We start from the raw sequence: 25,013 nt of genomic DNA, 5'->3' as shown, positions 1-25,013 counted from the left end.
TTTGTTTTTATATTAGTCTCTTTTATCAACATATTTCATTACCCTTCCTGCTCACAATTACAGGCAAACATTTAAATTTGATATACACTTTACATTTGCATGGCTTCTTGCAAAATGCATAGTTTTTTGTAGGTATCTTTACTTTTGAAATAGAATTTTAAGTCTCATTCTAGTTCCTACCATGTGTTGGTATGTGAACTGCCATGGGTTCTAATTGCTGCATGGTATGCCATGGCATCTATCTGCCATGGATTACTTTCCCAGTGATGGAAACCAGGTCACCCCTTGCCACCACAAACAATGCCTCCATGAACATCTTCACATATGACCCCTGATGGGCATGACTAAGACCTTTCATGACATTTGCAGCAGGGTGGAGTTGCGTCACAAAGGACTCAGCCATGTTGTACTACTCTGAGGTGGCTGTCCCGCATCACTGTGCTGTGAACTGTCCCTCCGCATCTTCATTAACGCCAAGGTGCTGTGGGAGCCATCATATGAGCACCACTTGATCTTGCCTCCTGGCCTCAGTTGGTTTGACCAGAGGTCACCCCAGGCTTCAGCTGGGCCAATGACTTCAATCCCAGCATGTTAAGACTCAGTTAGGAAGGACTGATTCGCAGAAAGAAGACAATTTGGTGCCTGCAAGTCAGGGCACCAAGACAAAGGCCCAGCTAGCTGGAGACAACCCTGATAAAAATTAAGAGGAGTAGGGAGGAAAGAATGAAAGGAACAACAACAACAGAAAAAAAAGAAAATTAGGGGGAAGCTGAAATGTGATGGATGGGAGGGTTTACAGGGCTCAGTGGATTCCTAGCTTGGGGGGTGTAGATAGGCCAGCCCCTCTCAGAAACCCCGCGTGCCTTAGCAGTCACTGCCAGAGTCATGTGGCGAGCAATGATCCAGTTTCAGCAAAACATCATCATCTCTCACATTAAATTAATGATGTTAATTTGAATGTTATTGCTTTTGTAGTTCTGCCGGTAATTAATTTGTAAATTTGTTTTGGTTTTATAACTGTAAACGAGCCATGATCATAAGGCGCTTATACTTAATTTTACATTTCTTTTATTTGAGCAGCAATGTGATAAAAAAAAAACATATTTAAAATCAATGCTGAGAGTGTCCCTTTGTTTTGTAAAAGTGTCTGAATTTTTCAACTCAGGTTGGAGAAGTATTGCTCAAGCCTAGTCTCACGGCATTAGGCACACCCATTTATCTGTTCGATATCCTCTTCTTAGGTTCCAACTCCTGATAGTCTTTTATATCCTGTATGCCATCTAGTAGATTGCTTTCCTTCCAGCCTCATGGCTTTGGTAAAGTTTGAAAAGCATGCTGCCAGTCAACAGTTCTTGGTCAGAAGCAACAAAGCCAACTCTGGCTGCTATAACAAGAGAAGAAATTGACTGCAAAGACTTTGAGTGGTTCATTGGTGCACTGGGAAGGCCATAGACCTTTGGGTGGAACAGGGAGAAGGTAGCTTGAGCAGCAGAAGGGATGGCATCACAAACCACTTGACAGAGCCCAGCGGTGGAGGACGTTGCTGCTCCTGGCGCCTGGACAGCACTGCCTGCTCAGTGTCTGGCCCTGGACTGTGGACACAGATGCTACGGGGTGCCAGCGCTGAACTGGAAACCCAGAGCTTCTGCCAGCAGAAGGAATTTGTCTCAGTCACTATTCTGAGTTTCTATCCTCTGTTCAAAGTGGGTGGAGGGCAGTGAGTCTGAGTGGCTGTGCTGGGGTCACCTACCCACACTCCAGCTGCACGGAGGCCTGGAACCCAAATATCTCCACTTTCTTTTTCTTTCTTTCTTTTTTTTTTTTTTTTTGAGATGGCGTGTCACTCTGTCGCCAGGCTGTAGTGCAGTGGCATGATCTCAGCTCACTGCAAACTCCAACTCCCTGGTTCAAGCGATTCTCATGCCTCAGCCTCCCAAGTAGCTGGAATTACAGGCACGCACCACCATGCCCAGCTAATTTTTGTATTTTTAGTAGAGATGGGGTTTCACCAACGTCTCGATTTCCTGACCTCGTGATCTGCCCTCCTTGGCCTCCCAAAGTGTTGTGATTACAGGCGTAAGCCACCGTGCCCGGCCAGGGTCTGACACTTTCAGAATCTATTTTTGGAGGTAAGCTCTGCTTCTCATCAGGGCTTATTATGTAAGCAATTCTCCAAACACAAGAAGAAGGTTCAGATGAGAGAGGTCAGGGGGAGAATTGATACTCTCCACGCCCTTTATGCCTTTATCTGAGTAATTGTTTAACATGTGGAATAGGACCTCAGGGTGAGGACAGCTAGGAGTTGGCAGGAAGCCTTCCTCCTGTCACTCTGCCCATCTGAATGGCTGGCGAGACAAGTCCACGCAGTGAAACCAGGCAGCATCTGAAGTTTGTCCCTGCTTTCTGCCTCATCCACAAGTCATACTTTCTCCCAAAACCCACGTTCATGAAGGGAGGAGGAGGGAGGAGACAGGAGGAGAATCACGTTAATTCTTGTTTTGTTTGTGTTCTTTCATCTGGCTAGATGCATTTCAGGACCATGTAAATCAATGGATTTTTTTCATTACTGCAATAAAATTTGCCTTTGTACCCGACTCCCCAAGGAATGGGAACATAAACAGAGCTTCCACAATTCACACTTCACCTCGCTCAGGCGCGATGTCTTTGTTAGACTCTCTTTGATCATTTCACTTTTGATCTGCCTGTTTGCTTGGAAAGAGCCATTCAAATCTGCAGAGGGCCCTTCTACAGCAAACCCTCCAAGGAGGCCCACTCAGAACCCATGTCAGCCGTGATGTTAATTTTATGTGTCAACTTGACTGGGCTAAAGGATGCCCAGTTAGTGGTAAACATTACTTCTGGGTGTGTCTGTGAGAGTGTTTCCAGAAGAGGTTAGCATTTGAGCTGGGGGCTGAATAAAGAAGATTGCCCTAACCATTGCAGATGGGCACTATCCAATCCCTTGAGGGCCTGAATAGAACAAAAAAGGGGGAGGAATGGTGAATTTATCCTCTCTGTTTGAGCTGGGGCGTCTGTCTTCTCCTGTGTATGGACATCAGGACTTACATCCCTGCACCCCCTGCCAAGTTCCCAGGCCTCAGGTAAGGGTGAAGGTGGGAGGTGGCCAGTAGCTAGTCAGTTAGAGCCAAGTTAATTTCCCCTTTGGACCAGAGCAAGGGAAAGAAGAAAGATTGCTAAGGAATGATATTTTCCTTCACCTTCAGGAGAGAACACTCAAACAGGTGTAAAGGGAGCCCAACAAATGCTCATCAAAGGTATCTAAATAAGCTATTTTACAAAAACAGACAATGTTGGATTAATAAGACTTAGCAACAGCAACCACAATCTTCGACCCAAATGCAGGAAGTCCCTTACTTTGACATGGAATAAGTTATAAATGCCAAAGTTTAGATGCAGTGGGGGAGAATCCCAAGAGAGCTGAAATATACCATAAAAATGCTTGAATTATTGCTCCTGCAGGGTTGCTGACCCAGCCATCCTGCAGGCTGGTAAGAGGCTTCCTATTTCAGGAGGCAGCTGGCAGCACCCAGGGGCTGGGAGAGCTCAGTTGTCATCCCCTTCTCAAAGGGCCCTTTCAGCCATACACTTGGGGTGGATATGCAGGGCTGGGCAGCCCACTGGCCATAAGCCTTCAAGCTGAGACAAACCAGTTCCCAAAGACTGAAGTAACAGGAAGGGTTGACCCTCTCTCCCTCTTCCCTGAACGCTTCTACTCAACCTGGAAAGGGGCATAGGGTCAGTGCAGGTTCATTCTAGGGATAGCCTAGGTATTTGGAAGATGAAGTGGGCCACAATGTGTAGACAGATGCCCAGCCAACTGATAGTATTAAATTATTTTTGAATATTCAAATGTTGGCCCAAATGATTTCTTAATTATTTCAAATAGAAAGTATATTTGGATTAGACCTTTAAATGTGGACGGAAGCTGCACTGGAAAATGCCTGGTCTTTCAGGCTAGATACAAAGGCAGCTCAGCATTTGCCTGTTACACTCATCATCAAATACTAAGGCATTTTGATAAGAAAGCCCTTTATGCATCCTTATTTAATGGAATTGGGAGCAGGGAGATAGGAGAGCCAAGCTTACTCAGGGTCACAACTATCTGGTGTCAGAATAGATGGATAATTCGAATGATTGTTACTTTAAATACACTATAGGCAAATTAATTTTGTAAAAGTGAAAACACATTTGCCCTCTCTTCACAGAGATGCAGAATGAAACCGTTTGACATCAGATAATAAGAGCCAAGGCAGAAATGTTTCCTCCCGGTTATCTGGGGAGCCATCCATCCAGTCTCGGTGCGCGCCTATTCATTCTAATGGCATGGCTTGCTCCCGTTGATTCTAAGCAGTGGAGATAGAGCTCAGGAGGGCTCTTCCAGTGTGGGGTTGGTGAGATCTGGGTCCCTCTTCCTTTTTTTTTTTTTTCTCAGCTCTACCACTGACTTGCAGTCAGGACATTTATCCTCTTTTCAGGGTTTACAGAGCTGTGGTCAAGCACTCAGTCTTGGATTACAGTCCCATCTATCACTGAGGGCCTGTGAACCTTGGAAAAATTAGCCCCCAAGTTCCCTCTTTTATATAATGAAATTAGGAGCAGTACCTACCCCATAGTTCGTTAAATCATTAATAAGAGAGTCCATCTGGAACACTGGCCAGCATGCAGAGCACTCATTAAATTCTCAAAGACTGTAATTTATTATTATTTAAATAATTTTCTCTTATCTTGCCAAATTTGACCAAATGATTGAGAAGACATAATTATATTGATGATCGTGCATTTGTGGTACAAATATGAAAGAGACTAAGATATTTAATGAACAGAATGCTCTGCACTGCTTTATATGACTCAACACAGGGGTGAGTAGTACCTTCTTCCTGAAAGCGGCACGTCAGATGATCACTATCGAGCACATGTTTGGGTTGGAACTCTAAGGCTGCCTTTGTGTAGGAGACTTTTTTGGGTTCTGTTGCTTCAACTAAGCAACAATTCAGTACTTTCCAGACAGCTCTCCTGTACTATATCTGGATCTACTCTAGTCAGAATCTTCAAATTTTAATTCCAAAACACTTATTTTTCTTTCTTTGTTAAGTATGATGCCATGACAATATAATTCTGAGTGGGAAGTTGCCTTATTTATAGCTTTCTAAGAAATTTTTAAAAAATTTAAAGTACCCTTTAACAAAACAAACTACACTTTGACAATACTAAAGGAAATTTTAAGAAGGATGGAAGTGTTTGAGGAGTGAGATGCTTTCACTTTTACTAATTTCTTCCTCAGTCAAGAGATAGTTTTCAATGATAGAGACCATGCTTCGTGTGGGAATGGTGAGAACTCTGTTAATGTGACAGTTTTAGAAACTTTCAATGTTTTTTTAACAACAGCAACACAAACCCTCTGCTTAAAAACAAAGTGATAAAAAAAATTTTTTTAGTCCTCAGAACATTTGCATTTGTGTTTATAACTTCAGGCACATTAAGTTCTTTTAGTCTTTTGTTGTGTTCCAGAAATACCTGTTTACCAGATTTCTCAATGGAGGGTCAAGTCTCTTGAGAATGCACCTTTGTGAGAACATCTTCTCAACAGATGGATTTTCTTAGCCTAGATTTTAGATTATGCATTTTCATGATACATGCTTTTGAAGGTTCTGCAAATATATTTCCTTCTATTGATAAAGTAATTTATTCCAATTCCAACTTTCTCCCAAAAATATTGTGGTGGCTTTCAAAAAGCTTTTATTAGCGATACAACCAAGAAAGAAAAATGAAAACCACCAGATTCAGCCCAACTGCTTCTAATGTTATTGCTCTGAGCCTTCTCATAGTGGAAACAAAGAGGAAAATGAAATTAGTTACAATATTGACATTGTTTTCAAACCTAAATACCCATGAGTTGCTTATGAGGAGGACATTTTGTCCTGGCCCCAGGATCTGAGAAAAATTTCTCCCCTTGGGTCTTGTTAAAAAAAAAAAAAAAAACTATGTAATATAATTTTTCTAAAGTTCAAAAGATCCCTACACTAAATTTGTAATACTGAATTTTCTATGACTGTCCTCTCATAAGTAGAAGACAGTGCAAAACCACAATTCAATAAAAGCCATTCTATGAAAGGTCAAAGCACAGGCAAGTAACCTAGGACCCATGACCATGTGAGTCCTGCCCTCCTTCCACCATGGAGTGAAATCTAATTCCAGGAAGCCCTCCCAGGAAAAGACATAAAGCCCTGAAGAGAAGAGCTGACTTACCCCAGTCTGCAACAGGTGACAGTCAGAAAAAGACAGGGCTGTTTTCCATTCAGACTGAGCTAGCAGAATTCCCGGCCTAACAATCGTCAGCTGGAGGATGTGTGATACCTTCCAGGGCAGTGCCGTCCACAGGAACATTCTGCAGTGACAGGAACCTTCCATACTCTGTGCTGTCCACCTCCATAGCTACTAGACTCATGTGAGTGTTCAGCGTGTGAAATATCGAGGCTGAGAAACGGAGCTTAATTTTCTTTGCACTTAATTAATTGAAATTTAAGGCCGGGCACAGTGGCTCTTGCCTGTAATCCTAGCATTTTGGGAGGCTGAGGAGGGCGGACCACCTAAGGTCAGGAGTTGGAGACCAGCCTGGCCAACATGGCGAAACCCCATCCCTACTACAAAAATTAGCCAGGTGCAGTGACAGGCACCTGTAATCCCAGCTATTCAGGAGGCTGAGGCAGGAGAATTGCTTGATCCCAGGAGGTGGAGCTTGCAGTGAGCCGAAGTTACACCCCTGCACTCCAGCCTGGGCAACAGAGCGAGACTCCGTCTCAAAAAACAAACAAAAACAGAATTTTGAAAATCCACATGTGGCCAGTGGCTACCGTATCAAACAGGAGGCTCTTGAGCACCGTGAAGTAGTCAGTTCAGTGTACCCCTGCTCTGACTCTGGGCCTCCTGTGCTGCTGGGGGCTTCTCTTGGCCAGGCCTGGTGTAGAGGGGAAGAGCCAGACATTGCATCTATTTGGATGGTAGTTCTGAGAGCATGAATTGGTAATGGCCTTGGTCAGAGATGATGGAGCAGGACAAAGGCTGGCACGTGAGTGAGATGCCCGAACTGTCCGAAAGCCTACAGCAGTCACGGGGTCACCGACAGCAGTCAGAGGCCTCTGTACTCATCTTGATGGCCACACCTGGGGACAGGTGATGTGCAGCTCAGGCCGGGGTTTACAGTGGCGGCTCTGGTGACAAGTTCAGGCTCAGTGGTGTGTTTGTCTCCTTTCGCTGTTCTCAGGCATGAGGTGTGGAGGGCCCCCAGCTGCGGACCCACATTACCGATGGGTAACAATGTCATGAACTCATTTTAGTTGTAGTGCTTAGATTGCAATTCGTAAGGTTAAAGTAGAAAAAAAAGTTTTTTAGAAAGAATACAATAATAAGAAGCAAACCTCATTTCACAACACAGGTCCGGTTAAGGAAAGTAAATATAAACCAGATTCCACGGTGTCTTACTCAACAGCAAAATGTTTTTACAGGGCAATAAGACAAGATGTTCCCGCATGTTCCAGTAACTGCTGAAATTTTAACCCCCAAAAGGATACACTTTGGCGATACAGAAATAATGGAATATTTTGGAACAGTAGCAGATATTGCATTCGTTATTTGAACATATGTAAATTTGATATAAAAAGAACGATGCTGGTAACATTTTATTATTTTTTTGAAAATTTTATTTTGTGTGTGCAGAAAAAATCACTTGCTCAAAAATGGGTCAGTGTAATGCAGTTCAAGTAAAAAGCTTCTATACGCTGGCTTACACCAAGAACTTCCCTAAATATGATTGTGATTTTTCATAATGATCATAATACTAGGGTAAATGGAAAACAATTACTCTCTTTTGCACTAATATATTGCATTAGCTATCGAAAGTGATGTCAGATTCAAGTCTAATTACTTCTATTTCACTTCTGCTATTTTTCTCCTCACTTTATTATTTTGTTTTCTGAGCCTCCAGTCATTTCTCTAAAAATGCAGTATTTCTTTATCAAGTAGCAACAGAAATTATGTAAATAAATAATTCCTTAAAAATTAAATGAAGCCAGTCATCAGAGTCGGGTGAAACAAGTTATTGCTTTCTTCTAATAGCAAGCCTGTGGGATAAGTAAAAAGATGTATTAAATATCCCTTGAATATTAAGTGTACTTTACTCGTGGATGCTTGGTACACATTTGCACACCACATTAATGTGGCATATTCAGCCTTCAAAGGTCAGAAGCAAAAGGCTCATATTTTAGCCCATGAGAATGAGGAAGAGGATAGGTAAGGAAAAGTTACATGATGATTCCTTAGGCCCTGGCGGAAGCTAACGTGGATATTGATAGGACCATTTTTACCTCCACTCTGACGAATACAAGCCAAGGTCAAAAAGGAAAGGTCAAAATAGATGACAGAGCAGAGTCGATAGCAACAAATGTAAAGAAACTGCAATAGTAATCCCAGCACTTTGGGAGGCTGAGGCCAGTGGATCACCTGAGGTCAGGAGTTCGAGACCAGCCTGGCCAACATGGTGAAACCCCATCTCTACTAAAAATACAAAAATTAGCCAGGCGTGGTGGTGACGTCTGTAGTCCCAGTTACTCAGGAGGCTGAGGCAGGAGAATCGCTTGAACCAGGGAGGTGGAGTTTGCAGTGAGCTGATATCATGCCACTGCACTCCAGTCTGGGTAACAGAGGGAGATTCCAGCCACACAAATAAAATACAATAAAATAAAAATAAAAAATAAAAAACTTGCAATATTGCATGGAGTCCTGTTGCTAACATGCTAGCATCAAGCTCTCAAAGGCTTCATGAGGGTATTATAACTACTGTCATTATTGTTAATAATCGTAGACACATACTAAGACCTTATAATGGACCAGATGATATGCTAAATATTTTGCTTATGTTCTATCACTAATTGTTTAAACCAATTCAGTAAGTTAGACACTTTTTATAGCTGAAGAAGCTGAGCTACACAGTGTTGAAATAGCTTGTTCAATAAGTGGAGGAATAAGATTCAGGCTCAGGTCCTCCTGATGCCATGTCTCCCTTCTGATGGCCACAGTCTCACATGGGAAATAGATTCTTAGGGTACCAGATTTCCAAGTGTCTGAGTGGTTTGCATCTAGTTACATTTCCTGCCACTCTCACATTTTGGGGTGGGGGTTGCACAGGTTGCATACAGACTGTTAAGGGCCTTCCTTTTATTTCTTACCTGTTCTCAAGTTTCAAAGTGCATCAACTGTATCCATGAAACTCACGGTATTAAAGATTATATTCATGAAGTTCTTTATTCCTATTTCCTTTTCTAGATGGAAAGTCTCAGTCGTTTCTGTATCATTTCTGGGTGGGGATTTTGCTCCCTGACATATTCTTGAACAATTGGAACATAAAAATCCAGATTTGGAAAATATTTTTATACAATGAAGATCTCAGCTTTGTGACATGGCCCATACGGACTGTTCACATAATTGTTTGGTAGGTGCCAGGTTAATTTTTATAATCGACGTAGTACAAGCCTTGTTGCTAGGCAAACCTGGATTTGAACCCTGGTTCTGCCACTGAATACTCTAAGAAGTTATTTGCCTTTGCCCTGCTTTGGATTCTCCTGTAAAATGGGCTAAAAATATTTGTCTCATAAATGAAGGTGTGTGGTTTTCATCATGTAGGAGGTGAAAAGCCCTGGTCAGTGGTGATTAGTCACTCAACAAATGACAGCCCTGTGGTCCACAGCTGAAATGATGTCATGACCACTCCCAGGGACAGAAACGGCACCCAGCAAACACCATGGCCTCACCTTACTCCATGCAATTCCCAGCAAACTAATTCGGAAAGTGATAGTTGGACAGTTCTAATTTCCTTGGGTTCTTGCATGGCTGAGAATATCTGTTGCCTTTATACATGAAAGACAGGTACACATGGAGGACAACTTGTCCCTCTTATGGAGTTCTGTGTCATGCGCTTTCTCCTTCTGAATGCTGCGGGCATTGCCCTATGTTCTGGCACAAACAGTCAAGGAAAAATCAGTGCTAGCCTGGTTCCACCCTCCCCCCTGCCGCCATAAGGTGTTCTCTTCCTCTGCCTGGATTCCTTTGAAATGGAGCTTCCGTAAATTTACCCGAATGTGTCTTGGTGTTGATTCTGAGTCACTTTTTCCCACGGCACAGATTTTATTTTCATGGAGAGAGACGATCAGGAAACACAACATAAAGAGTAAATTACAGGCCAGGTACACTGGCTCATGCCTGTAATCCCAGCACTTTGGGAAGCTGAGGGGGGTGGATCACTTGAGGTTAGGAGTTTGAGACTAGCCTGGCCAACATGGTGAAACCCTGTGTCTACTAAAAATACAAAAATTTAGCCTGGCGTGGTGGCATGCGCCTGTAGTCCCAGCTACACAGGTGGGTAGGGCAGGAGAATCTCTCGAACCTGGGAGGTGGAGGTTTCAGTGAGCTGAGATTGTGCCACTGCACTCCAGGCTGGACAACAGAGACAGACTCTGTCAACAAAACAAAGAGTAAATTACGTAGTGTTTGGAAAGGGGTAGGGACCTGCTGGATAGAGGTGGGATGCAATTTTCAGTAGGGTGGTTTTGGGTAGCTCTGTCTTAGAAAGGGACATTTGAGCCTGAGTTGAAGGAGGTGAGGGTAGAAGCCAAGTGCACACCCTGAAGGACGGGAGGTTTATGTAGAGGGAGCCACAGCTGAGGGAAGCAGTGAGAAAGCGAACTGCAGAGTGAGATGGGAGGAGAGAGCAAGGGGAGGTCAGGGAGTGCAGGGGCCTGGGTCCAGTAGAGCCCTGTGACCATGATGGAGACGTCAGCTTTCTTTCTGAGTGACCTGGGAGCCACTGCAAGGTTTTGAGCAGACGAGAAACCTGATCTGACTTGTGCTGTGAAGGGAACATTCTGACAGCAGTGTTAAGAATAGATTAGGTTGAGGGAAGACTCAGCTTTTCTTCAGAAACACTTTTTCTTTAAAAATCTATTATATTTTTGATTGTTTTGGTTCCATTTTATTCTGATATTCTCTTTAGAAACAAGAATGACACAGGTCTTGGGTCTCTTGCTCAGTATCTCACCTCTGTGATCTTTACAGACTTTTGCAGACAGCTGCCTTCTCATCATCTTGGGACGAGGTCCCCAAATATGTTCTCTATTTATTCATTCAACAGATAGCGATTATGTGCTTTTTTGTGTTTTAATGAGTGCTCCCCAGCTGAAGGTACAGAGGCAGCAGGAAGGTGAGGGTCCTTGCTTCGAAGACGCTTTACACATCAGTAGCGATGATAGAGTGAGAGCAGATGAACACACATGAGGATCCCACACAGCCACAGTGCCGCAGAGAATAGAAAGTGGGGGTGACGTTCTAGAAAATGATGGAGGGAGGAGCTTGGGATACTTAGGTCAAAGGAGGTCGCTCTGAGGTAATCTTCGAGCTGAGACCAAAGTGACAAGAAGACACCAGCCATGTGCCTAATAAGCAGAGATCAATCGAGGCAGCAGGGAACAGGGAGACCCTGAGCACTGGGAATGAGCTCTGTGTGTTTGAAGAATGAAGAGAAGGTGGGCATATAGCAAGCGAGGGAGGCAGTGTCACCGTAAGGTCAGAGACGCAGGCAAGGAAGGAAATTGGATTTTATTTTCAGGCAAAGGTAGTCATTGGAGGATTTTAAGCAGAACACGGACGTTGTCTGATTTACATTGCTGGAAGGTCAGAGTAGGGCAGGATTTCTTAAACAAGACATAGAAAGCAAACTGCAAACGAGAAGATTCATAAATCATACTTTTTATTGTTAAAATAAAAACTTCTACCAAAAAATAAGATTTGAAGAGGGAAGAGACAAGCAATCATAAAACCAACCAATGGTTAGTATTCAGAATATATTTAAAAATCCCTACAAATCAAGAAGAAGGAAAAAATTCAATAGAAAAGTGGGTTGAATATATCAATAGGAAAATGGAAGTCAATTCACATGAAAAAGATGCTCAAGGGGACTTATGTTCAGGGACATGCAGATTTTAAAAGCCAAAAGATACTCTTTCATTCCCATCAGATTGGTAAAAGTCAATAGACCTACCATATAACATGCTGGAAAAGATGTGGAGGAATCGGTACTCACACACTGCTGGTGGGGGTTAGAGTGGTAAACGATATTGTGGAGAGTGGTATGCAATACCAAGAAAATACCAAGAAAAGTTGAAGATGCTTATTCTTTTCAACCCGGAAATCCTACCACTGAATACTTATCTTAAATAAAGTTCTGTACGTCTATGCAAGGAAACGCCTCAAATGTGTTCATAATAACATTGTAATAACAAAAAAGAAACAAAGTATCAATGGGAAAAGAAATTATTTTCTATATTTAGGATACTATACAGCACTGAGAAATTGATGAGTCAGAGGTATCAAAGTAGATCAATTTCACAAGCATACTGTGGAATGAAAGAAAGTTGTAGAAAAAACACTTAGTATGACACCCATAAATATAGTTTAAAAGGCACAAGCATTGTATGTATTGCTTAGAAATCAAGAACAAGGATAAAAATGTATAGAAATGCATGAAAATTACAAACCAAAATACAGATTAATGCTTACCTTTCATGGGGAAGAAAGGGGACCTAATTAGGGAGACATATTCAGCTCTTTCACCAATGTTTGCAATGTTGTTTTAATTAAGTTGCATTGTGGGTATATGGGTATACACTGGGATTTTTTTTGGTTGTCATTTTGACATACAACATATTATTATGAAACCTTTAGATATAAGAAACAGATATAAAGAAAAAAAGATCCCTTAAGCTACTTGTGGAAAATGGCAAGAGAGAGTGAAAGCAGAGATAGCCAATGGAGGATTAGCAAATACATCAATCCAGGCAATAAACTGTGGAGATGGGGGAACGTCAGGGTAGTGGCAACAGGACTTAGTGATAATTGATGCAGAGGGAGTTAAAGAGAGGAATTAGGCATGACTCTTAGAATGTGGACTTGAGAAATGGAATGAATGTAGAACCACTTATAATGAAGACTAGGACATTAGTATGTTTAGGGATGGGAAGGGATCATGAAGTTCAGTTCAGAACATATTATGTTTGCAATAATTAGTAGACATCCAAGTCCAAATGTCAAGTTGACATTTAGATATGAGCCAAGAGCTCAAGGAAGGGAATCGGTGCTAGAGATTTGAATTTGGGAGTTATTAACATGTAGATGAGATGATAATACCAGGAGAGAGATGCCAGAATGTAAGATGCCTGGGAATAATCACCGGGCATTCATTCTGCTATTGACCTAGAAGGAGGTAACGCAGAACCCTAAAAAGGAGCCAAGTGTCTTCAGAAGCCAAGTAAGGGGATAATATCTAGAAGAAAGGAAGGGTTAATCCTGCTGAAGTCTAGTAAAATATGGATAGTGTAGTGTCACTATGGAAGTTGTTGGTGTCTTGGCAAAATACGCTTTGGTGTTGTGGTTGGGGCAAAATACAGACTGCACGGACAGGAAAAATGGAGATGGACTAATCCACTTACAGGTAGCAAACAAAATACAATTGAGGGTCCTTTTTATACCCCCACTCTTCTTCTTTCCCTCCCATCCAGAGTCAATCACTATTTTGGAGGTGGTGAATATTCTTTCCATCACATTTTTGCTTCACATGCATATTTACAGAATTAAAATGCTTTGTGTTTGAAAGTTTATACAAATGCTATCATATTTGACACGTCAACATGCAACTTGGCCTTTTCCGCCCCATATTAAAATTTTGAGATATTGGCAACTGCAGATTAGTAGATGAGTCATTTGTTTTTAACTGTTTTATAGTATTCACTGTATCAATGCAGGACAATTTATTTCTTTATTCTCCAATTTATGAATATTTAGGTGAGTTTCAACTTTTGTTGTACATGGCTCCTTAGACTTATGTTCAGAGTTTTCTTTTGTTTGAATACCTAGAAGTTGAAGGGTTTTTTTGGGGTTTTTTTGTTTGTTTGTTTTTGTTTTTTTTTTTAGACAGAGTGCAGTGACCCCATCTCGGCTCACTGCAACCTCTGACTCCCTGGTTCAAGCGATTCTCCTGTCTCAGCCTCTCGAGTAGCTGGGATTACAGGCATGCACCACCACGCCCAGCTAATTTTTGTATTTTTAGTAGAGACAGGATTTCACCATGTTGGCCAGGCTGTCTTGAACTCCTGACCTTGTGATCTGCCCTCCTCAGCATCCCAAAGTCTTGGGATTACAGGCATGAGCCACCGTGCCTGGCCAAAGTTGAACTTCTGATTTCTTAGATTATAGGTGTCTTAAATGTCTGGAGCTGCCATTAAAAAATATCATAGACAGCTACAACAGCTTAAACAACAGAAATTTATTTTCTCACTATTCCAGAGGCTGGAATTCTGAGATAAGAGTGCCAGCATGGCTGATGGAGGTCCTCCACCTGGCTTGCAGACTGCTGCCTTCTGGCTGTGTCCTCATATGGCAGGGGGAAAGAGAGAAATACAGAGAAAGAGAGAGAGAGAGAGAGAGAGAGGGAGAAAGAGAGAGAGAGAGATCTTTTCCATTTATTTATTTACTTTTGAGACAGGGTGTCACTCTGTCACCCAGGCTGGAGTGTGGTGGTGAGATCATTACTCACTGCAGCCTTGACCTCCTGGGCTCAAGGGATCCTCCCACCTCAGCCTCCTGAGTAGTTAGCACCATAGGCATGCACCACCACACCCAGCTAGTTTTTAAATTTTCTGTAGAGATGGGTGTAAAGATGTGTTGCCCAGGGTCGTCTGGAACTCCTGGGCTCAAGGAATCCTCCTGCTTTGGCCTCCAAAAGTGCTAGAAACACAGTTGTGAGCCCAGCACTTGGTCTTTTTTTCTTATAAGGTCACAGTCTATCAGATTAGAGTCCCACCCTTATGAGTTCATTTAATCTTAATTACCTCCTTCCAAATATAGTCACGTGGGAGCTTAGGGCCTTAACATATGACTGTGTGTGCGAGTGTGTGTGTGTGTGAGAGAGAGTGTGTGTGTGAAAGAGAGAGAGTGTGTGTGTGAGAATGTGTGAGAGTGTGTGTGAGTGTGTGTGTGCGTGTGTGTGAGAGTGTGTGTCTGTGTGTGTGAGAGTGTGTGTGAGTGTGTGTGTGCGTGTGTGTGAGAGTGTGTGTCTGTGTGTGTGAGAGTGTGTGTGAGTGTGTGTGTGTGTGTGTCTGTGTGTGTGTGAGAGAGAGAGTGTGTGGCGGGGGCACAATTCAGTCCATAGCAATAGGTTAGGGGAATTTCCAGCTTTATTGGATCCTGCCAAATTGCTTTTCTGAGAGGTTGTATCAACTTACACTCTCATAAACAGAGTAAGAACCATGTGAAGTTGAAAATCAAGCAAAGTAATAAAACTTTTAAGTTTTTCTAGCATTTTGGGTCACAAATTGATATCTGACATTGAAAACTCATAAGACATGAATGGGAACCAAATTCCAGATTCTAGAAACCATTAAATTACAGACTCTAAGGACCCTCATCTTTGAGAGGCACCTTACGTGCCATCTCGTTTAACCACTAGATAACATCAGAATCAGTCAGGCTGTCCACCCAAACACCAACCATTTGTTAAGCATGTGAGATTTCTCAAACATCTTTCAATCATGGAACTCAATTAATTTAGGATAAATTAATTAATTAATCATTTAACAGTAGCTTCTTAAGATGACCCATGTCATTTTAGGAGTAAAATGTGGGAATGCTAGTTTATAGCACTGTAGGAGCAAAACCAAGTTCAATATTTCAAATATATACTTTCTAAGTTCTTAGGACAAATACTGCCTCATTCTCATAACATAGTGTAAGAAGCCCTCGCCCAAGAACTCATGAGGTTCAGAGTTAATGTAGTTGAGTTGGTCTCTTTTCGACCTAATGTCTTGGTTTGTGTGCCCGATTTCTTGCTGAGGCTCTGAGTAAATGGTCAAAACCTTGTGCCCTTCTTTCCAGTAATTAGTTCTCTTGATTTTATGGTCGCTCCAATCCTCTACTTGAGATACTGGGTGCTCTCAGTACTCCAGTCCTACTTTGCCCTATCCATCCACCCAGACCTCCTGTCATCTACTCCAGATAGCACTTACCCACCTGCTTAGCTTTCTCTTTTTTTTTCTTTTTTTTTTTTTTTTTTTTTTTTTTTTTTGAGATGGAGTCTCTCTCTGTTGCCCAGACCAGAGTGCAGTGGCACAATCTCGGCTCACTGCAACTTCCATCTCCCAGGTTCAAGTGATTCTCCTGCCTCAGCCTCCCGAATAGCTGGAATTACAGGTGGCCACCACCACATCTGGCTAATTTTTTGTATTTTTAGTAGAGACAGGGTTTCACCATGTTAGCCAGGCTGGTCTTGAACTCCTGACCTCAGGTGATCCTCTCACCTCGGCCTCCCAAAGTGCTGGGATTACAGGTGTGAGCCATAGCACCTGGCCCCTCCTTTTGCCTTCAATGTATCCTGGCTGCCCTTTGTCTATCCCATACTGTACCTCTGTCTGTTCAACAAATATTTGTTTAATTCCTACTGAAAGTTGTGAACACTGAAATGAGCAAGAAATACAGAAGAAGTAAATTTTGAGCTGAGCTTGAGGGATGGAGGAGTGTAGGAGCGATGAGAAGGCATTCCAGGCCAAAGAAATACCATTAGTAACAGGGACACACCTCTGGAATGAACAGGGCATGGTAAGTTACTTGTAAAGTCAAATGAGAAGGCCAGGAACAGGTACCAAAGGGACAAACCCAGTTCCAGCTGCTACCAAAAAAGCACTGGTGTAGCAGGCTAGCATGCATCCAAGGAGTAGCTGCTCCTTTGGTGGCAATCAAAGCACATGGTGCCCAGGTGTGGGCAGTGCGAATTTAGATGATGTAAGTGACCCAGGAAAGGGGCCCCATGAGCCAGGAGAAGAATAGCAGCAGTGTAATACACAGTGAGGAATATTCAAGAAGGCAAGGCCGGAAAGCCGGTGGCACTAGGCAGGTCTGTGGTGAGGGGGCAGTCCCAGCCACTGAGCTGGGGCTCAGGAAACAGAGCCTCAAGTCCTGGAAATGGGGGTAGGAGAGTAAAATGGAGCTCCAAGTATTAGAACCAGAGCACCGTGGCAGGAGTATTATTAGTGTGCAGCCCCCTAAGATGGACTTACATAGCTTTTTAGATGACTGTGGTCCAGGGAAGATGAGGATGGCTTTAGCTGCATGTGGGACACAGCAGGTTGCAGCTGCCGCTAGGGTAGGGATGTCATGGCTAGAATGAGTCAAGTGCTACATGGAGAACAACTCCGTTCTGAGGTCTCCCAGACGAAATCCAATCCTCAATCCTGCCCGTGAAGGGAGGTATTTTTTCGAGTTCAGGGAAGCAGTAAAAGGAGATGGATGTGAGTAAGAAGAGCAAATATGCTGGTAACTACGATTAAAGGTGGCTAAATAGAAAATTTTAGAGGCCAAATTATTTTTTAAAACAGTGCGCAGTGTTTACATGCACTGCCACAATCTTATGGTTGTTTTCCAATTATTGTTCATTGATCAGGGCAGATCTGAGTGTGAACCGTATGTTATCCTTCTTAAAATATAAAAGAAGAGAAATTATGTAAGATTTGTTGACCATTGCACAAATGTACTAGAATCTCGACAAGTTCTTTGTGGGTGTCAGCCTGCCATGCTGGCTTGCATAGACAGTTGAAGGGTTTTTTGTTTTTGTTTATTTTATAGGGCCTCATTCTGTTGTCCAGGCTGGAGTGCAGTGGCATGATCCCAGCTTACTGCAGCCTCAACCTCTTGGCTCAGGCAATCCTCCTGCCTACGCCTACTGAGTAGCAGGGGCTACAGGCATTCGCCACCACACCTGGCTAATTTAAAATTTTTTATTGTGTAGACGGCATCTCACCATGTTGCCCAGGCTGGTCTGGAACCCCTGGCCTCAAGCAATCTTCTCACTTCAGTCTTCCAAAGTGCTGGAATTACAGGCCTGAGCCACTGCATCCTGCCGACGGTTCAAGATCTTAATTGACCTTAGAGAAAAATAAACTGCGAGCTTACTAAAAAGGGCTTACTAAAGAAATGCTGTCTGTGGATTGCATTAACTACAGAAATACTGTCTATAGGTTAGATGAACAACTTCTTTTACCAGCACTCCTCAAAGGCTGGAAGAGATGCCATACAGAGCAGGGAGGTATTAGCTGGGGACTTTATGGGGACACGGCTTTGGGCATATATGAGTCCCTTGGCTCCTTTCTATAATCCAGGCACTTCGATGCCTTTAATAATAACGGTAACACAGTCTATAGTAAGCCTGAGGTCAGGAGTTTGAGACCAGCCTGGCCACCATGGTGAAATCCCGTCTCTACTAAAAATACAAAAATTAGCCAGGCATGGTGCTGGGCACCTACAATCTCAGCTATTCGGGAGGCTGAGACAGGAGAATCGCTTGAACCTGGGAGGCGGAGGTTGCAGTGAGCTGAGATCGTACCACTGTACTCCACCCTGGGCGACAGAAGAGAGTCTGTCTCAAAAACAAAAAACCAAAAACCAGTAATACAGTCTATAGTAATCGTCTAGTGAGCAGCTGTCCCCTTAGATGTGATGATGATTGTGGTTGTCCTTTCTCTCATGTACTCATACTTTCTCCGGAAATAAGAGGAAACACTGGTGGTGGTTAGGAGTCCCAAGTGTCCTCGGTGAGTGGGGTAGGCACTGGCAGACAGCACATGGCAGTGTGTGCTGAGGTGCATTTGGGGTCTGGATTCTGTGAACTGGTGATACCGGGTGCTGCGGTTAGCCCAGGCACTTCTGTCCAGCTACAAAGTTGCTGTATTTTATTAACTCCAAGATGCCACCAGTTGTAGAAGGTGCCATTATTGTAGGTACCGGTAATTTTAAAAGTTTCTGTCAATTCCAATTGTTAAAAACCATCAGCACTAACGCATGTTGGTTTCAGAGACACGAGCAAGTGAAAATAGGAAGTGAAAATATATTTTGGAATTGATGAAAAATCGCACTATTCTGTGAAACCTCCTGGGAGAAAATGGACTGGAACTTTAGCACAGCACTGAACTTTTAAAGACAAAAATAAAAATCGCAGGAAAAGTCACACTTCAGGAAAAGCCACATTTCAGGAAAAGCCGCATTTCAGGAAAAGCTCACAGGCGTCCTGAGAAGGAACTCACAGGAGGAATGCAAGAGTCTGGGGACACACCCCAAGAAGGCCGGAGGGTTGGCACAGGGTCTGGGGGTACCCTGATAAGTGTGTGTGGAAACAAAGGGCTGTAACGCTGGGCGGGGGACACATTGGTCTGAAGGAGCGCATGGCAGTGCCACGGGTTTCTCTCCACCATCCTGCATGAGGGCTGGCGGGGTAGGAGCTCGCCAGATGCCCAGGCAGGTGGGCATTTTGCAGCTGCTGCTCCCAGCTCTGCTGCTGTCAGTGAGATGGCAGGAGGCATGTCAGGGTCCCTGGGGTTGGGAGTAGGAAGAGGAGGGGTGGAATCTTCATGTTGAACTTAGAATGGGCGCCTCCTGGACAGAGGTATGAGGACACACCTTTGAGAACCTTGGAAATGTGTCGGTGAAGTGACTTCCTATCCCAGGAGAGACTGGGATTCTTGCTGGAAGGCAGGTGCAGACTTTGTAATTTGAGCCTGCGTGTACATCCAACCTCACTGATGCCCACGTGAGAGGAGAATGACCACAAACTGGCCCCCGCTCTGATAAAGGAGGAGCTGTAGAGATGAACTTTCTGGTGTTTGAATAAACCTGCGTGAATGGATGATGATAGTAACGGGGTCAGGCCAGGAGCACTGGGCTTCCCAGGACTCAGTGTTACTGAGGGGGAACGTCTTAGTCCGTGTTGTGCTGCTCTAGCAGAATACCTGAGACTGGGTAATTTATAAAGAACAGAGATTTATTTCTTCCAGTTCTGGAGGGGAGTTCCAAAAGTTCATGGTCAAGGGGCCCACATTTGGTGAGACCCATATCATCTAATGGCAGAAGGTGGAGAGAGAATGGGGATGCGGAGGAAGGAGCAGAGGAGGGAGAGGGAGGGAGCATCCAAACTCAGCCTTTTGTCAGGAGCCCACTCCCAAGATGGCATTAATCTGTTCACGAGGACGGAACCCTCATGACCTAACCACCTCTTTAAGGCCCCAGCTCTCTATGCTGTTGCACTGGGCATTACGTTTCCAACACACGAGCTTTAAGAGACACATTCAAAGTGTAGCAGCGAGCGGTGGGGAAGACCCCTTAGCTTCAGTCCCCCAGATGTCGGCAGAGCACTACAGGTGAGGGGAAGTCATCTCATATGGCAGCAGTGTCACTAAGCTCAGGGGTGGCCTGTCTTCCCTCAGTGGCTTGCCACGGCATCTAGAATCCTGATGAGCTCCCTTCTGTAAAGTTAAATTCATTTGCACTCATGCTTGTATGGGGAGAGCAGGAGTCTAAAGACACGGAGAGAAAGCTGTTACCCGGCGATAGTACTGACTGGTATTTGGCATGTGGGGGCTCTAGGTCAGAGTCAAGAGACACAAGGGGTGAGTACCAAGTCTGACTACTGTCTCAATGGAATTCCAGAAGCAGATAAGGGAGAAATGGGGGAGAGGCAATATATGAAACATTAATGACTGAGACTTTCTCAGGACTGATAAAGCTGAATAGAAATTAGGATGTATAATTACCAAAGTAATAGAGAGACAAAAATAAAATGTGGGGGAGGGAGAATACTCTCAAACAATGCAGAAGGCCAGAAATAAAAAAAAAAAGCATTTTTTTTGAATTAGCAATTAGAAAACCGAGCCAAACAGAATGCACAAAATAAAATGGTAGCAATGCGTCTAAATATATAGTCATAATCAATGTGAATGTATTCAATTTCCTCTAGACAAAAAGAAGAAAAAAACAAGTTATATGTTGTTTATAAATCCAAATCTAGAAGACAAGGCTTCAGAAAAGGATATGGCCCAGGGTGGCCACAGCCTGCACCAGGAGTGCTGTTTGTATTGAAAAGACCTGGTTATACTGGAATTACGTTTCCCAAAAGGCTCTTTTTTATCCTAGACCATGGCCTTGAATTTCTAGATGCCCTATTTTTTTTCTGTAGTCCTGCGCTAATTTTAAACGTTAACTTTAAACAGTAGCAGAGCAGGATGAGAGTTCAGTTTCCTGATTTCTAGACAGGACTGCGCCTGCCCTGCGATTTCTGCCCCCGCCAACGACTTGTGCAAGCAAGCATCCTGCTGCCACACGGAGATGGAAGGATTTGTCACTTTTTCCAAGGCCGCGAGTGGAGTTACAGGTAAATGGTTAGAACACGTACTTCCTTTGAGCTTTCTTCCCAGGAGGCAAATGTTTCATATATTGCCTCTCCCCCATTTCTCCCTTATCTGCTTCTGGAATTCCATTGAGAGGGTAGTCAGACTTCCTCAAGTGCTCCTTCACCCACTGGTATCTTGGTGATCTTCTCTGCTCAAGTCTGTCTGCCCGCCTGTCTGATCCCAGATGCTCAGCTCCCGCGGTTCCTCCTGCAGCTGTTGCCCAAGCTTTCATCTGAAATTTACCTGCCTGGTCTCCTCTCACTCAAGGAGAGACGTGGTAACTGCTAAAGGGAATAAACTCCAGACATATTGTAAGTTTCTTAAGGAGACATTCCCTAACTAAGAAACAATAACTCACCACATTTTGGTTAAGAATCTACTCTGTACAAAATCCCACACTGGATGCCAATAATTCAAAGTCAATCAGACACTCTAGTCTCTAATGGATGAGACAAACAAGTAAACACATGATTCCAGGATCTATTTGAACAGTAGAAAGCACAGGCATCTCTGACTCCGTGGGGGTCAAAGAAGGTTTACGGAAGAAATAACACCTGAGAAGGGCTCTGAAGGATAAATAGACCAGTACCAGTCCGGGGCCTGTTAAGAACCAGGTTGCGGCCGGGCGCGGTGGCTCACACCTGTAGTCCCAGCACTTTGGGAGGCCAAGGCTGGCAGATCATGAGGTCAGGAGATCAAGACCATCCTGGCTAACACGGTGAAACCCCGTCTCTACTAAAAATACAAAAAATTAGCCAGGCATGGTCGCAGGCGCCTGTAGTCCTAGCTACTCAGGAGGCTGAGGCAGGAGAATGGCGTGAACCCGGGAGGCGGAGCTTGCAGTGAGTGGAGATGGCGCCACTGTACTCCAGCCTGAGCGACAGAGCAAGACTTTAAAAAGAAAAGAACCAGGTTGTACAGCAGGAGGTGAACAGTGAGCCAGTGAGCCAGTGAGCGTTATCCCCTGAGCTCTGCCTCCTGTCACATCAGCAATGGCATCAGATTCTCATAGCAGCTCGAACACTATTGTGAACTGCGCATGGAGGGATCTAGGTTGCGCGCTCCTTATGAGAATCTAACTAATGCCCGATGAACAGTTTCATCCCCAAAATCATCCCCTCCCACAACCACCCCCATCTGTGGAAAAAATGTATTCCACCAAACCAGTCCCTGGTCCCAAAAAGGCTGGGGATCACTGCTCTAGAGAACTCCATGTGTGTCTGTGGAACTCGGGTGCACGGTTGCTTGAACCAAATTGCAAAGACTTATGCTAAAGTGATAATATTTTGGACTACAAATAGAGTTCAATAAAAACATGGTTAACATTAATTTCACCTGTTACTTACTGTGCCTATTAGAAAACTAGAAATTATGTATGTGGCTTACATTGTATTTCTATTGGACAGCAATGATTAGGAAGTGCTTGACTCTTAAGCACTCAGTCAATGTTAACTCTGATTATGTTTCAAGAAACTTTATGAGGTCAAGGAATGCATATTGTTTAGTGCTGTCTCCTGAGTAACTAAGAATGTTGGCACATTGAAGGTGGCCAACAAATTGGTTGACTGATGAAGTGCAGAACAGATATATGCACTGCTGGTTTTTGGCCAGTGTTTGTTCTGCACTGTTGTCTGGGGCCTATGTTGACTCTTAAATGCACACAATATCACAGTTAGCTGGTTGGGTCCATGGGGTCCAGCTCACATTTTACTTCCTCCAGGAACCTACTATATTTCCAGTTCCTCCTCCCTATTATCTCTCCAATGAGAAATGATCTCTCCCTCTTGTAAAGTCATGCAACATTTTGGAAAAATATTTCTTACAAGACTTAGTCTTGCTTTCAGATATAGCTCCTCTGACATATTAATGTGAGTTCCTCCAGAGCTCACTCACTCTGATGCCCCTGCCTTCTGCTTATTGCTCTGAGCAGAGCAGGTGTTCGGTATGAGTGTGTTGAACTGAACTGATGTTTTCTTAGCACCTTTCTTGTATCTTTCTACGCAGAACGTAGCATCTGGCTGGCCACTGAAGTGCCCAATAAATACTTGCTGAATAAATAAACCAATGGGACTGACCTGCTAAGGGAAGGAATGGAACCACCTTTGTTAATGTCATAGGCATTGCAATGGTTGCCTTGGAGACCTTGCTTCTCTGTGGTCAGAACCACTGGTGCTTACAGTCAAGGGCAGGAAGAGTAAAGGGCAGGTTTTGGGAGACTAGTGGGAAAGGTGAGGCTGTTCCTAGGTTCCAATCTCACCCCCAGAGAATGCCAACCTGGGTGACTTTCTCCACAGCCTTTCCAATACAGAGCACCATCTGCTCTCATCAAACACCAAGGCCTGGACAAGGTGATGGCTCGCTCTTTAGTCAATGCCCGGCATTGGTCAAACCAAACCAAACCAAACCAAGATTTCTATGCAGAAAAGACAGTCCAATGCCACTCATAATAATTTAGAACATCTTTTGAAAAAAAAAAGAAAGCTAACCCCCAACCAATAAACTCCCCCAAATCCCGAAAGTAAAATCCCTGGACTCTGTGTCTATGGGTTTCCATTGCGTGCTTTCACAGGGGAGAATGGGAAAGGCAACGGAGCCCTTAGGGAGCAAGGATGGGGTCACACAGTTCGTGACGCTGGGCTTCGGATCTGAACTCTGCTACCTGCTGCCTCAGTAGTTCCTGGCAAGTTACTTAATCTCTCTGAACCTCAGTTTGTCTTTCTGCGGTGGCGATAGGTAACTTAATTGTGAGAGCTATGTGCCAGGTCCTATTCTAAATGAGACAGGTTCTATTAAAGCCTAACATGGATGTATTACTATCACCTTCCTTTTACAGATGGGGAACCGAAGCACAGAGAAGGTAAATTACTTCCCAAGTCACATGCCTCAAACCTAGTTGTTCTGCCTCATGTCTGTGTTTTGGAGGACTGTATTACCCATCACATGGGGGTCTTGTGAAACAAGTAATAAAGTTCCTGGCACCCAGCAGCACCCGGCATATGGTGGCAATGACCCATTACCTAAAGCTATCTTCTCCCCAACTAGCGGCCATTCCCTTCTTTTGATAGATTATGGTGTTTGCTCTGAATCCGTTAGCACCAATAAACAGAAGAGGTTCCTCTTGATTATCTATAATGAATCAAAGATGTCACTGATTTATTGCATGCAATTTAGATTCCATTTAAACTGCTGAAAATCAAGCATTGTGAAGCTGTTCACAATCACATTCTCTCTTGTATAGATAAAAAGTTATTAATTTCCTAATCCTGTCTGGTACTTCAAACACTAGATGTAGCTACTTTGCCCGTATAGAAAGCAACTTTGAGAGACAGACATTTCCTTCTTCCGATGTAAAAGACATTCTATGTTATCTTGTAAAATGATGGTCTTGGTGAGTCGCTCTTCAGAGGATATTGTGAAGTGAAGCCAGACGGACAGCCCAGGTATCTGTGGAGAATTAACTGTCAAAATACCATCCAAGTATTAGACATACTTTCTTTCCCTCTTTTGTCTTTATACCATTCCAAATTTAGACTGAATCAGGAAACATGAAAAGGAGATGGGGAGCTATGAGGAAGTTCGTAAAAGAAATAGTCTATCCTATCCATTACTGAACATTTTGAAACTCTTTAACCCCTCTTTAAAATTTGTGCATCAATCACATGTGAGCCCCTGCCTTCAGCTGCC

The 25,013-nt window shown here is 43.6% G+C and overlaps 2 long non-coding RNA genes across 2 annotated transcripts in view; both read left to right on the top strand.

Annotated features, from left to right (window-relative positions):
* The window catches only part of LOC126941142 (uncharacterized), a 180,339-nt gene that overhangs the window by 76,166 nt on the left and 79,160 nt on the right, over window positions 1-25,013 (top strand). The gene's annotated exons all lie outside the window — the stretch shown is intronic.
* LOC126941145 (uncharacterized) overlaps window positions 11,817-25,013 on the top strand; it is a 29,630-nt gene continuing 16,433 nt past the window's right edge. Inside the window, exon 1 of the long non-coding RNA XR_007721104.1 lies at window positions 11,817-24,186. This is a non-coding gene — a long non-coding RNA (uncharacterized LOC126941145). The remainder of the gene's footprint in view (window positions 24,187-25,013) is intronic.

The sequence above is a fragment of the Macaca thibetana genome, chromosome 18 (genome assembly GCF_024542745.1).
Source record: "Macaca thibetana thibetana isolate TM-01 chromosome 18, ASM2454274v1, whole genome shotgun sequence".
NCBI lineage: Eukaryota > Metazoa > Chordata > Mammalia > Primates > Cercopithecidae > Macaca > Macaca thibetana.
The sequence above is the reverse complement of the archived record's forward strand: the minus strand, read 5'-3'. Positions and strand labels throughout refer to the sequence as shown.